Source organism: Dendrobates tinctorius, unplaced genomic scaffold (assembly GCF_039654945.1).
Source record: "Dendrobates tinctorius isolate UK_male_01 unplaced genomic scaffold, ASM3965494v1 ptg000020l, whole genome shotgun sequence".
Lineage (NCBI taxonomy): Eukaryota > Metazoa > Chordata > Amphibia > Anura > Dendrobatidae > Dendrobates > Dendrobates tinctorius.
Window position 1 is genome coordinate 27,838,389 of NW_027361688.1, and position 15,930 is coordinate 27,854,318.

General features: G+C 44.5%; 1 long non-coding RNA gene across 1 annotated transcript in view; it reads right to left on the reverse strand.

The window, feature by feature from the left end:
- LOC141083578 (uncharacterized) overlaps nt 1-15,930 on the reverse strand; it is an 80,933-nt gene that overhangs the window by 11,507 nt on the left and 53,496 nt on the right. The gene's annotated exons all lie outside the window — the stretch shown is intronic.

Sequence of the window (15,930 nt, forward strand, 5' to 3'; positions counted from 1 at the left end):
CTCGGGCGAGCACGTTCACTCATCACTACTTCCTAACAAAAAAAAATTTGGTTCTAAAATTGTGCTGCTGTAAAGTAAACATGTGGGAAATGTTACTTATTAAGTTTTTTGTGTGTCATATCTCTGTGATTTAAGGGCATAAAACTTCAAAGTTGGAAAATTGCGAAATTTTCAAAATTTTCGCCAAATTTCCACTTTTTCACAAATAAATGCAAGTCATATCAAAGAAATGTTACCACTATCATGAAGTACAAAATGTCACAAGAAAACAATGTCAGAATCACCGGGATCCATGGAAGCGTTCCAGAGTTATTACCTCATAAAGGGACAATGGTCAGAATTGTAAAAATTGGCCCGGTCATTAACGTGCAAACCACTAAAGGGGGTAAGATACAAAGATTATGACTTACAGTCGGAGCACATCACCGGTAAGTGTGGGAGCAGAAAAACAATATAAATGATCATATTCTTAGAAAAATACACAATGCATGCAGTCATTTCCATTAGAAGCGAGACATTTGTGATTTACACCGACCTTAACAACACCCCATATATTCTGAGGTGCTAGAATACATTTTAGGTAAATTATACCTGTGGATTAAGTTTAGATCCCTTCTAAGTGCACATATTACATGTGTGGAGCATGTTTTGTATAATGTCTAATTTGTCTTGCCTCAGCTCCCTAAATTCATAGTTTCTAATGTTATAAAAGTTTGTGCGCAATTTTTAGCTAATTTTGCCGATCCTGTAAGTTTGCTCCTTGAGCGCTCGTTCTAGGTATGGCATGTATACTTCAGGTTATGCTTACAGGTAAGAAGATATGAATGATAGGTTAGAATTACTCATCATGGTCTCTGTACCATTTTTCCAAAGCAGAAACATTTTATGAAGAATTTAATCATCCCGGTAGGGACAGACTGGGACTGAAATTCAGCCCTGGCATCTAAAAGCGCACAATCCCACACTGTCCCCACGAACAAAGCCCTGATAGGGATATCTATTAATAATATTACCCTGGAAGGAGGAAATCAAGATTTACTGCACAACCAATATTTCCAAAAATACTGCTATATAAGGTGCAATAATAATAGAAATATCACAATAATAATATACCCAAATATTACCAGCATATATAGTATTGATAATACCACCATACTGCTCATTAATGGGATTGTCCACTAGTAAGACAACCCCTTCTCAATCCGAACGTTTGCTCCTGTTAAAAATAAAACCCTTACACTCCCCTCTGGTGCCAGTGCTATTCCAGGGGTGTTTTTACTCACGTTCCCGGGGCTCATGTGATTTTGATACATTATACGAGCCATGCGGCAAATCAGTAGTGGCTTCACTCTCCCCATCTTCAGAGTAAGGCCAGGGTCAGACATGCGAGAAACTCGCACGAATCTCACATGTCAATACCCGGCACTGCCGCCGGCACTTGGGACCGGAGCGTGTGGCTGCAAAGAAATACATAGGGCCACACGCTCCTGTCCTAGTGCCGGCGGCAGTGCAGGGTGTTGACATGCGAGACTCGTCCGAGTTTCTCACATATCTGACCCCGGCCTAATAAGTAGTCAAGAGAAAGTCAGGGCTGTGGCTGGCCGCTCACTTTCTCTCGATTACTCAGAATCGAGCTGCGGATGTGACTTCTTCCAGCAGTGAGAACAGGTCGGTAGACTGGCATTAGTAGTACAATGTCAGGCTGCCTTACTTGTTCTCCCCGTCACTGCTCTGATGTCCGACCTCCTGTCACTGCTGAACACTGCAAGTACCGGTGACAGGAGGAAACTGGAGCTCAGCTCAAAGTGCTGGGCTGCAACAAGATGGCGCCAGCTACATGTACAGTAATGCACTGGGCAGCTCAGGAGACGTGCAATGTTTGCAGCTGCGATAGCACCAAGCATAGAAGTAGAGATGGACGCCTGGGTCCCTTATAGCCCGGGGCTTTAGTATTTGTGGTGTGTAAGTGTCATTCTATGACACACATAAGAGAAAAAATGGCAGACCCCAGTGGATGAGTAAAAAAGTAATAAAAAAATGTTAATGCAATAAATGTTATTATGCTTTGAAAATTATCACAAAAATAAAAATGCTGATACAGAGCCGTACAGCTAAAGCGTTTAACCCCTTCCTGACATATGACGTACTATCCGTCCATGTGCCCTGGGCCTTAATGCCCATGGACGGGATAGTACGTCATCGCAATCAGCTGCACTCACGGGGGAGCGCAGCTGATCGCGGCCGGTTGTCAGCTGATTATCACAGCTGACACCCGGCACTATGTGCCAGGAGCGGTTACGGACCGCTCCCGGCACATTAACCCCCGGCACACTGCGATCAAACATGATCGGTGTTCCGGTGGCATAAGGGAAGAATCACGCAGGCAGGGGGCACACTGCGTGCTTCCCTGAAACCCTCGGAACAACGTGTTGTTCTCACATTGTTCAGAGGGTCTCCTCCCTGCATGCCCCCGGATCCAAGATGGCCACGGTGGCCTTCCGGATCCTGCAGGGTGCTGGCTTCTCAGTGCTTGCTGAGATCAGGCACTGAGAAGCCGCCTGCAGTGCATGTCAGATCGCTGGTCTGACACAGTGCACTGCAAAATGTCAGATCAGCGATCTGACACTATATAGTAATGTTCCACACTGGGACAATGTAATAAAATAAAAAAAGTGTAAAAATTTTAAAAAAATTCACAACAAATTCTGTTTTTTGGTAAATAGTACACATATTTAATATCGCCGCGTCCGTAACGACCCGCCCTATAAAACTGTCTCACTAGTTAACCCCTTTAAAAAAAAAACAAGGCAAAAACCAATGCTTTATCATCATACCACCGAACAAAAACTGGAATAACACGCAATCAAAAAGAAGGCTATAAATAAACATGGTACCGCTAAAAATGTCATCTTGTCCCGCAAAATACGAGCTGCCATAGAGCATCAGCAGCGAAAAAGTAAAAAAGTTATAGCTCGCAGAATAAAGCGATGCAAAAATAATTAATTTTAATATAAAATTGTTTTTATTGTATAAAAGCGCCAAGACATAAGAAAATTATATAAATGAGTTATCGCGGTACTGACCCGAAGAATAAAACCGTTTTATCAATTTTACCACACACGGAACGGTGTAAACGTCCCCCCCCAAAAGAAATCCATGAAATGCTGGTTTTTGTTCATTCTGCCTCCCAAAAATCAGAATAAAAAGAGATCAAAAATGTCACGTGCCCGAAAATGGTACCAATAAAAACGCCAACTCTTCCCACAAAAAATAAGACTTCACATGACTCGGTGGGTCACAATATGGAAAAATTATAGCTCTCAAAATGTGGTGATGCAAAAACTATTTTTGCAATAAAAAAGCGTCTTTTAGCTTGTGACAGCTGCCAAACATAAAAACCTGCCATAAACAGTAAATCAAACCCCCCTTTATCACCCCCTTAGTTTGGGAAATATAATAAAATTTAAAAAAAATGTATTTATTTCCGTTTTCCCATTAGGGTTAGGGCTTGGGTTAGGATTAGGGGTGTGTTGGGGTTAGGGTTGGAGTTAGAATTGGGGGGTTTCCACTGTTTGGGCACATCAGGTGCTCTCAAAACGCGACATGATGTCTGATCTCAATTCCAGCCAATTCTGGATTTAAAAATTCAAACGGTGCTACTTCCCTTCCATGCTCTGCCATGCGCCCAAACAGTGGTTTACCCCCACATATGGGGCATCAGCCTACTCAGGACAAATTGGACAAGAACTTTTGGGGTCCAATTTCTCCTGTTACCCTTGAGAAAATAAAAAATTGGGGACTAAAAGATAATGTTTGTGGAGAAAATGTGATTTTTTTATTTTCACCCCAGGCGTTACAAACTTCTGTGAAGTCCTTGAGGGTGCAAAGTGCTCACCAGACATCTAGATAAGTTCCTTTGGGGATCTAGTTTCCAAAATGGGGTCACTTGTGGGAGGTTTCTACTGTTTAGGCATATTAGGGGCTCTCCAAATGCGATATGACACCCGCAGACCATTCCATCAAAGTCTGCATTCCAAAACGTCATTACTTCCTTATCGAGCCCCAACATGTGCCCATACAGTAGTTTTCTCCCACAATGGGGTATCAGCGTACTCAGGACAAATTGGACAACAGCTTTTGGGGTCCAAATTCTCCTGTTATCCTTGGGAAAAAAAATTGGGGACTAAAAGATCATGTTTGTGGAAAAAATATGTTTTTTTATTTTCAAGCCCGGGCATTGTAAACTTCTGTGAAGCACTTGGGGGTTCAAAGTGCTCTCCACACATCTAGATAAGTTACTTGGGGGTCTTGTTTCTAAAATGCGTCACTTGTGGGGGTTTCCACTGTTCAGGCACATCAGGGGCTCTCCAAACGCGACATAGCATCCGATCTCAATTCCAGCCAATTCTGCGTTGAAAAAGTCAAACGGCATTACTTCCCTTCCAAGCTCTGCCATGCGCCCAAACAGTTGTTTACCCCCACATATGGGGTATCAGCGTACTCAGGACAAATTGCACAATAACTTTTGGGGTCCTGTTTCCCTTGGGAAAATAAAAATTGGGGTGAAAAGATCATTTTTGTGGAAAAAATATGATTTTTTAATTTTACAGCTGTACGTTATAAACTTCTGTGAAGCCCTTGGGGGTTTAATTTTCTCACCACACATCTAGATAAGTTCCTTGAGGGGGGTCTAGTTTCTAAAATGGTGTCAATTGTGGGGGTTTTCCACTGTTTAGGCACATCAGTGGCTCTCCAAACGCGACATGGCGTCCAATCTCAATTCCAGCCAAATTTCCATCGAAAAAGTCAAACTGCGCTCCTTCCCTTCTGAGCTCTGCCATACACCCAAACAGTGGTTTACCTGTATATATGGGGTATCAGCGTGCTCATGAGAAATTGCACAATGACTTTTGGGGTCCAATTTCTCCTGTTTCCCTTGGTAAAATAAAAAAAATTGGACCTGAAGTAATTTTTTTGTGAAAAAAAGTTAAATGTTCATTTTTTTTAAACATTCAAAAAATTCCTCTGAAGCACCTGAAGGGTTAATAAACTTCTTGAATGTGGTTTTGAGCACCTTGAGGGGTGCAGTTTTTAGGATGGTGTCACTTTTGGGTATTTTCTATCATATAGACCCCTCAAAGTGACTTCAAATGTGATGTGGTCAGTAAAAATAAAATGGTGTAAAAATGAGAAATCGCTGGTCAAATTTTAACCCTTATACAGTGGGGCAAAAAAGTATTTAGTCAGTCAGCAATAGTGCAAGTTCCACCACTTAAAAAGGTGAGAGGCGTCTGTAATTTACATCATAGGTAGACCTCAACTATGGGAGACAAACTGAGAAAAAAAAATCCAGAAAATCACATTGTCTGTTTTTTTTTTCATTTGATTTGCATATTATGGTGGAAAATAAGTATTTGGTCAGAAACAAGCAAACAAGATTTCTGGCTCTCACAGACCTGTAACTTCTTCTTTAAGAGTCTCCTCTTTCCTCCACTCATTACCTGTAGTAATGGCACCTGTTTAAACTTGTTATCAGTATAAAAAGACACCTGTGCACACCCTCAAACAGTCTGACTCCAAACTCCACTATGGTGAAGACCAAAGAGTTGTCAAAGGACACCAGAAACAAAATTGTAGCCCTGCACCAGGCTGGGAAGACTGAATCTGCAATAGCCAACCAGCTTGGAGTGAAGAAATCAACTGTGGGAGCAATAATTAGAAAATGGAAGACATACAAGACCACTGATAATCTCCCTCGATCTGGTGCTCCACGCAAAATCCCACCCCGTGGGGTCAGAATGATCACAAGAACGGTGAGCAAAAATCCCAGAACCACGCGGGGGGACCTAGTGAATGAACTGCAGAGAGCTGGGACCAATGTAACAAGGCCTACCATAAGTAACACACTACGCCACCATGGACTCAGATCCTGCAGTGCCAGACGTGTCCCACTGCTTAAGCCTGTACATGTCCGGGCCCATCTGAAGTTTGCTAGAGAGCATTTGGATGATCCAGAGGAGTTTTGGGAGAATGTCCTATGGTCTGATGAAACCAAACTGGAACTGTTTGGTAGAAACACAACTTGTCGTGTTTGGAGGAAAAAGAATACTGAGTTGCATCCATCAAACACCATACCTACTGTAAAGCATGGTGGTGGAAACATCATGCTTTGGGGCTGTTTCTCTGCAAAGGGGCCAGGACGACTGATCCGGGTACATGAAAGAATGAATGGGGCCATGTATCGTGAGATTTTGAGTGCAAACCTCCTTCCATCAGCAAGGGCATTGCAGATGAAACGTGGCTGGGTCTTTCAACATGACAATGATCCAAAGCACACCGCCAGGGCAACGAAGGAGTGGCTTCGTAAGAAGCATTTCAAGGTCCTGGAGTGGCCTAGCCAGTCTCCAGATCTCAACCCTATAGAAAACCTTTGGAGGGAGTTGAAAGTCCGTGTTGCCAAGCGAAAAGCCAAAAACATCACTGCTCTAGAGGAGATCTGCATGGAGGAATGGGCCAACATACCAACAACAGTGTGTGGCAACCTTGTGAAGACTTACAGAAAACGTTTGACCTCTGTCATTGCCAACAAAGGATATATCACAAACTATTGAGATGAAATTTTGTTTCTGACCAAATACTTATTTTCCACCATAATATGCAAATCAAGTGAAAAAAAACAGACAATGTGATTTTCTGGATTTTTTTTTCTCAGTTTGTCTCCCATAGTTGAGGTCTACCTGTGATGTAAATTACAGACGCCTCTCATCTTTTTAAGTGGTGGAACTTGCACTATTGCTGACTGACTAAATACTTTTTTGCCCCACTGTAACTTCCTAACAAAAAAAATTGGTTCCAAAATTGTTTTGATGTAAAGTAAACATGTGGGAAATGTAACTTATTAAGTTTTTTGTGTGTCATATCTCTGTGATTTAAGGGCATAAAAATTCAAAGTTGGAAAATTGCGGAATTTTCGCCAAATTTCCATTTTTTTTTTACAAATTAACGCAAGTTATATGAATGAAATTTTACCACTATCATGAAGTACAATATGTTACGAGAAAAACATTATCAGAATCACCGGGATCCATGGAAGCGTTCCAGAGTTATTACCTCATAAAGGGACAGTGGTCAGAATTGTAAAAATTGGCCCGGTGTAACAGGCCAGATTAACCCCTCGCCCAAAATATACCGGGGTTAAAGTGGCCTAGGCCAGATTACACCCCGGGTATATTCTGGCCTAGGCCAAAGTATACCTCGGGGTATAAATTGGCCTAGGCCAGTTTATACCCCTCTGGGCCAGAATATATCACCTCGGGTATATTCTGACCTAGGCCAAACTATGCCCCGGGTATAAATTGGGCTAGGCCAGATTATATCCCTCCGGGTCAGAATATACCCCAGTTGCTGTAGATCAGATTTTTCACACTTTTGAGAACCATCAAAAATGGGGCCCCAGGCAGTGCACGGTGTCCCAGGCAGCACACGGGGCCCCAAGGTAGCAAACAGGGGCAGAGACAGTGAACGGGTTCCCAGGCAGCACACAAGGGGCAGAGACAGCACACGGGGCCCCAGGCAGCACAGGGGGCCCCAGGCAGCACACAGGGCCCCAGGTAGAGCACAGGAGCCACAAGCAGCACATGGGGGCCCCAGGCAGCTCACAGGGCCCCCCGCAGCACACAGCCCCAGACAGAGCACAGGGGCCCCAGGCAGTGCACAGGGCTCCAGGCAGCACACAGGGGCAGAGACAGTGAACAGGGTCCCAGGCAGCACACAGGGAGGCAGAGACAGAGTGCAGAGGGGGTAGAGACTGTCTCTGCCCCCCGTGTGCTGTCTGGGACCCCTGTGCAATGTTTGGGACCCCCTGTGCGCTGCCTGGGGCTCCGTGTGTTGCTTGGGGCCCCTGTACTCTGTCTGGGGCTCCGTGTGCTGCCGGTGGCCCCATGTGTTGCCTGGGGCCCTCATGTGCTGCCTGGGTCCCTGTGTGCTGTCTCTGCCCCTTGTGTGCTGCCTGGGGCCCCTGTACTCTGCCTGGGGGCCCTGTTTGCTCCCTGTGGCCCCTGTGCTCTGCCTTGGGCCCCGTGTTCTGCCTGTGGCCCCTATGCTCTGCCTGGGGTTTTGTGTGCTGCCTGGGGCCCTGTGCACTGCCTGGGGCCACGTTTTTGATGGTTCTCAAAAGTGTGAAAAATCTGATCTACAGCAGCTGGGGTATATTCTGAACCGGAGGGGTATAATCTGGCCTAGGCCAATTTATACCCCAGGTGTATTCTGGGCGGGGGGTTAATCTGGCCTGTTAACATGCAAACTACCATGGGGGTAAAGGGGTTAAAGGTAAAGTTCACATGTTGCATATATGGTGCTAATTGTTCCACAGCGTACCTACCGCTAATTTGGCATAACAGTCACAGGACAGAGATATATTATTTTAGTTGGGAGCTTTTTGTCAAGAGAACCTTATAGTTCCCCATGTCTAATGAGGGATAGTATAGAGTATACTCCAAATGATGCACAGTGGCTTGGTCAAAATTACTGTCATTGTGTGAACAATTAAGCAAGCTGAAGACAAAATGATCTCACGGCACATTTCCTTTGCATTTTATGCAAACAAAATTCTATATATTTTCATCTTTTACATTTTAAAAATTGCAAAAAAAGGAAAATTTGCTAATGCAAAAATTTGGGCACCCTTGGGGAGATTTGTGTGCTCAGATAATTTTGCCCAAAGTTTCAGACCGTAATTAGCCTTTTAGATTTATGACTTCTTCACTGTCATTGTTAGGAAAGGCCTGTTGATGGAAATGTCCCAGCTTTATAAAGCCCGGCCTCCTCTAACCTTGTGCCAAATACACAGCTGCCATAGATTCTTCTGAGTAGCTGCCAAGTAGAGACGAGCAAATCTTTCACGGTTTGGTTCGGTTGTGGGGTCATTATATCAAGACGTCTGGACAGAGCAGTATTCATATGGATGACCCCAGTGAGATTATATGCGAAACAGAGTGTGACCTCTGAAATATCGTTATGGACTGAAGGGAAGTCAGCACCGCGGGACTGACAGATATAAAGGCCACATTTATAGGGGTAATCAGGACCAATCAGAAAGTCCTCTGATCCTTCAGTTCTCCAGTTATTCCCTGACTATTGCATTTACTACTTGCCCCTGAGGATGGGCGTATTCCTGTGTAATGCTTTATTCTCATCAGTGATCTAGAGACAAAACTAGTAATATTAAGAAACACATATAAATGGATGCAGCTGCTTGATCTTTAATGGTTACAGGTATGTGACAACATTCGTGTTCCGCTGCTCGTCATGTCACAGTGAGATCACCATTATGACATCATTCGTTTTCCGCTCCTCTGTGATGTCACAATGAGATCACCATTGTGACCTCACGGACTGAGGGGTTATACGGAGTGACACTGCAGGAAGAGGCTTTGTCTGGAAAGACTCACTGTGTGTTACACACTTAGCGATATTCCTCCGGGATAATCTGCTGTTTTGATTTCTTCTGATTGTGACTGAGCTAATAAGATTTGTACAAGGCGCTCCTATCAACATCCGCCGCCAGCATTCCGGGGCTTTGGCCCCTGGAGGTAAGTGTTTTCCCAGATATTTATCCAATATGGGGTTATTGTTAGTAAGTTACATGGTACATTTTTTGGAGGATTCTTCATGTGTCACTTGTAATCCCGGAGCCTTCTCCCATCATGTATTCCCTATTCCAGGCTCAAACAAATTGTAAGCTTGAATGGAGATCCCCTGTAAGCGATAAAGAAGTCACGTGTATCTCTGATCTTCATATGTGTGACTTCATCAATACTTTGGGGGAAAATAATTACAAATTTATGGTAATGTCATGATCCAGGTCGGGGTTTGCTTCTTGCTTTTCTTTCCCCGGCCTGGTCATGGAGGGGTTAACTTTTCCTGCCTCTCTTCCGTTCTTGGGTGGCTATGTATTGGTGCTGTTTTTTTGTAGCCTTTGTCAGTGATAGCTCTGGTCCTTGGATTGAGTTTCTCCAACTTGTTGGGATTTACTATTTTCCTGATCTGTTCAGTCTTAGAGTTCAGGCTCCCACATGAGACCAGTGACAGACCAATTCCCCAATATCAGCAGCTCTGCCGACAGTCCAAGTGTTGATCTTTTTGTTCCCAGCTAAATAAGCCGTCGCCAGAGGAATCTGCCAGCGGCTTTCTTACATAGAACACAGGTGCGATCGGCAGACTTAGCGCTCCTGTGTATGGAGGAGTCAGGAGAAATATCTGCCGGCTGAACAGATCAGCTGAACCATGGGCCGACAGCTATGTGTTGTGTATGTGTCCCCTTACTCATAGGAATGATCCTAGGTCTGGTTACGTAAATGAGGTGCAAAGTATAATGTCTGTATTAGAAGCTCCAAATATCTGACATCTATTCTTTTCTTCCAATAGAATACTTCATTATGGTTATTCTACATCCTGCCGTCTACTTCTTCCTTGGATTCGTCTCCTGTGTCGTCTGTACCATCATCATCATCTGTGGGTAAGTCTTATACTGATTTGTGGGCTACACGGGAGTCTATAGAAGAAACATCCCATCTTTAGGTCATCACACGATTCAGGAAAGGGAATCATCTAGAGAAGATGTTTAGTGGGTCATAAACTGGCTCTGACCGGTCCGAGCACAATGGACTTTTCTGTATAATTGAAAAAAATGCTGATTGTCATAGATCACAAAAATGACTGCAGATCGGGAGAGACAAAATAGACGACGAAAAATAAATGTCTTCATAACATTCTGCAGAACACAGATAGACTTTACTTTACAATTTGCTACATGACTTCTGTTTTATCATTTTATAGACTTCTGATAGAGAAGAAATGCTGGAGAGAAGATACAGAGAATAGGGCTGATCCTTACGGTACGTACAGCCTCACTAATCTGACATTATCAGCGTCGGACTGGAGTACCTTGGGCCCACCAGAGAAAATCATTCTTGAGGCCCACTATGTAGCTACATAGAAATAAATACAAGACCACCAATTGTGTGGTAAAACACGCTAATATCAGGGTATAATATAAGGTAGTACATGTAGCAGGGTTTAGGGTAGCCCTCTCATAGAATATAATGTAGCCTCCCTCATAGAATATAATGTAGCCTCCCTCATGGAATATAATGTAGCCTCCCTCATAGAATATAATGCAGCCCCCCTCATAGAATATAATGCAGCCCCCTTCATAGAATATAATGCAGCCCAGCTCATAGAATATAATGTTGCACCCCACAAAATATAATGTAACCCCCTCATAAGGTATAATGCAATTCCTACCATAAAATATAATGTAGCACCCTCATAGGGTATACTGCAGCCCTCTCAAATAGAATAATGCGGCCCCCCAGAGTATACTGTAGCCCCCTCATAGGGCATAATGCTGCCCCATCATATAGTATGATGTAGTCCCCTGAGAGAATAATGCAGCCCCACCACAGAATATAATGCAGCCCCCATAGAGTATACTGTAGCCCTCCCAGAATATAATGTAGTTCCCTGACAGAATAATGCAGTCCCCCCACAGAAAACAATGTAGCCCCCACATAAAGAATACAGCCCCCTCAGAGCATAATTCAGCCCCTCTCCACCTCCATCATTGTCCTCATCGCCACCTCCATCATTGCCTTCTCCCGCACCACCCCCATCATTGCCCATTTCACCACCTCTATCTTTGCCTCCTTCCCCACCACCCTATCATTGCCAATCTCCAATACACACATCTCCAATACACACACATAGCACTACTCTCTCTCATACTCACACACAAAGCACCACACCGCATACACACAAACACACACGCATGCACACAGACACACAGCACACTCACCTCTCTGCAAGTTCCCCGCAGCACATCCCAGCAGCCACTTCTTTGCCGGCAGCTTTCTGTCTGAAACAGCTGCATGCTGAATGATGACATCCAGCTGCGTTGTCTCAGACAGGAAGCAGGATGCCGGGATGTGTGCGGGGAACTTGCGGAGAGGTGAGTGTGCTGTGTGTCTGCGTGCGTGTGTGTATGTGGTGCAGTGCGGTGCGATGCTTTGTGTGTGAGTGTGAGAGAGTGGAGCAGTGGTGGTGGGGTTTTACATGCAGGCAGTGCTAACTGCAGCCTGCGGCTAGCGCTGCTTACTATTAAAGTAAAATGGTATTCACTCCTCTCCACGCCCATGGGGGCATGGGTTGACGTGAATATTCATTTCTCTTTAGCAGCAGGGACAGGTTCCTGTCTCCAGCTGCTGCCCCGCAGGCTCAGGGCGGCCCCCTTCACTCAGGGGCCCTAAAGCCGCTGGCTGGGTGCCCCTTGACGAGTGGGGGCCCTAGGCAGCTGCTGGCCAGTATGCCAGCAGGTGTCAGTGCATGAGACCACCGGAGAATCGCAGTCCGCATTTTAAAGCTGAATAATTACTCTAGTCATATTCTGATTAGCTTCTTTCAATACATGAAATCTGTTTCAGAGTACGGTCACACTAGGCGTTTTTTTTCGGCAGCAAAACTTGATCTCTTGGCAGGAAAGAAGCTGCAGAAACAAAATCTGTTTTCCTTGTTTTGTTTCTTGCATTTTGTAGCGTTTTTGATGCTTTTTTGTGTGTTTTTTGCAGCGGTTTTGGCGTGCTCGATTTATCTCTTGTGCATGCTGAAACATATTGAAGCTTTTATTTTATCAATGCTAATGTCAATGTTCTGTGTTACAGATGATCCAGGTGATTATGCTCCTCATGGACTGACGGCCACAAAGACAGATGTCGTCAGAAACACTGATAACTCTTCATCTGGCCCTGGTTATACGGCCATCGATATAGACCCAGATGAGAATGTGATCGTCTCCTCTGATGGTAAGTTCTCAGATTTTCATATGTTTAACAGAAAAAAAACTGCCTAGTTAAAATAAAAAATCTCTAAAAGGAACATGTTGGTGAATAACCCCATACATCAAGGGCAGACATATCATTGATGCAACCACTGGGGCCCAAGAGGTAAGGGGGGCCATTACCGCCTACAAAGTAGGTGAAATTTTGCATTATGATGAGCTATTGGACTGTAAAGGGCCTTTATACTATTCTTGCACAGGGGCCCTTTTTGGTTTGTGTCCGCCAGTGTCATACATGAATGATACCCGGAGGATTTGGCCATTCTATTTTTCGTAATTAATAGTACCATTTAGAGATGATAATACGTTTGTCATTTTAATATTTGTAACAAACGTATAGAAGCTTTTATTTTAATGATGCTGATGTCAATGTTCTATGTTTCAGAAGAACAAGAGGATGACAACTCTAACGTCAGTGACGATGCTCCTCATGGACCAATGGCCGAAAAGAGAGATGTGTGTACAAACACCGATAACTCTTCTTCTGGCCCTGATTATGTGGTCATCGATATAGATCCAGATGAGAATATGATCATCTCCACTAACAGTAAGTTTTCATGTATTTATGATTTTTTTTAGCAGAAAACATCTGCCTAATATAAATAGTCTCTGAAAGAAGCGTGTAGGTGATTCCACCCTATACACAGAGGTAGATCTTGTGGTTTGCTCCCCTATTTTTATACTGTACTGTATCGTCAGCCTTTTTCCTTTGATCACACTCATCTTCATGATGCCCTACGCATGTCCGCCAAACAAAAAAAACTATTTGATTTTCTAATTTTTTTAAGAGACTATGATACTTTTAGATAGTCTCTTTTCACCCATATTCTAAAAAAAAATAACGGCTGTGTGAGGTCATTATAGCGGGATCTCTTGGCAGTGCAAGATTTATATTGATTACCCCAATGAGCTTATATGTGAAACAGAGTGTGACCACTGATATATGGTAATGGACTTAAAGGGGAAGTCAGCACCACGGGACCTACTGATATAAAGGCCACGCTATCTGTGTAATCAGGACTGATCAGAAAATCCTCTGATCCTTTAGTTCTCCAATTGTTCCATGCTTATTGCATTTACTTCTTGCTGCCTGGTGATAGTCATCTTCCAGCATGAATCCTGTCAGCGTCGGACTGGAGCACCTTGGGCCCACCAGAGAAAATTATTCTTGGGGCCCACTATGCAGCTACATAGCAATAAATACAAGACCACCAATATCACGCTAAACACGCTAATATCAGGATATAATGTAAGGTAGTAGATGTCTTAATTATGTAGCAGGGTTTGGGGTAGCCCTCTCATAGAATATAATGTAGCCTCCCTCATAGAATATAAAGTAGCCTCCCACATGGAATATAATGCAGCCCCCCTCATAGAATATAATGCAGCCCCCTCTCATAGAATATAATGCAGTCCACCTCATAGAATATTATGCAGCACCCCACAAAATATAATGCAACCCCCTCATAAGGTATAATGCAGTTCCTACCATAGAATATAATGTAGCCCCCTCATAGGGTATACTGCAGCCCCTCTCATATAGTATAATACAGCACCACCACAAAATATAATACAGCCCCCTCATAGGGCATAATGCTGCCCTCTCATATAGTATGATGTAGTTCCCTGAGAGAATAATGCAGTCCCCCACAGAATTTATATTGTAGCCTCCTCATAAAGAATAATGCAGCCCCCTCACAGAGTATAATGCACCTCCATCATTATTCTCCCCCTCCACCCCCATCATTGCCCATTCCACCACCTCAATCATTGCCTCCTCCCGCACAACGACCATTGTCCTTTCCAGCACTACCATCATTGTCCTTTACACCACAACCATCATTGTTTTCTCCCCCACAACACCCATTATTGACAATTTCAACACCTCCGTCATTGCCTCCCCCCACCACCATCATTGAGTATACTGTATCCCCAGAATATAATGTAGTCCCCTTAGAGAATAATGCAGTCCCCCCACAGAATATAATGTAGCCCCCACATAAAGAATAATACAGCCCCCCTCAGAGTATAGTGCAGCCCCTCTCCACCTCCTTCATTGTTCTCCCCCTCCACTCCCATCATTGTCCTCATCGCCACCTCCATCATTGCCTTATCCTCACCACCCCATCATTGCCCATTTCACCACCTCCATCATTGCCTTCTTCCCACCACCCCCATGATCCTTCCCCACCACCCTATCATTGCCAATCTCCAATACACACACAGCACCACTCTCACTCATACACACACAGCACACCACTCTCTCATACTCAAACACAAAGCACTGCACCGAATTACACACAAACACACACACATGCACGCAGACAGACACACGGCACACTCACCTCTCCGCAAGTTCCCCGCAGCACATCCCGACAGCCACTTTCTCACCGGCAGTTTTCTGTCTGAAACAGCCGCACGCTGAATGATGACATCATCCAGCTGCGTTGTCTCACACAGGAAGTGCCAGGCAGAAAGCAGGATGCCAGGATATGTGCGGGGAACTTGCGGAGACGTTAGTGTGCTGTGTGTCTGTCTGCATGCATGTGTGTATGTGGTGCAGTGCGGTGTGATGCTTTATGTGTGTGTGAGAGAGTGGATCGGTGGTGGTGGGGCTTTACATGCGGGCAGTGTTAGCTGCAGCCTGCTGCTAATACTGCCTGCCTGTTAAAGTAAAATGGTATTCACTCCTCTCCACACCCATGGGGGCATGGGGAGACGTGAATATTCATTTCTCTTTAGCAGCAGGGACAGGTTCCTATCTCCAGCTGCTACTCCGCAGGCACAAGGCGGTCCCCCTTCACTCAGGGGCACCATAACCACTCGCTGGGGTCCCCTGGAGCAGTGGAGGCCCTAGGCAGCTCCTGGTCAGTATGCCAGCAGGTGTCAGTGCCTGGGCCCACCTGAGAATCCTCCGGTTCTCCGGTGAACCAGTACGGCCCTGAATCTTGTGTAATCAGTGATTTAGAGACAAAACTAGTAGTATTAAGAAACACATAAAAATGGATGAAGCTGCTTTATTATTAGTGGCTAAAGGT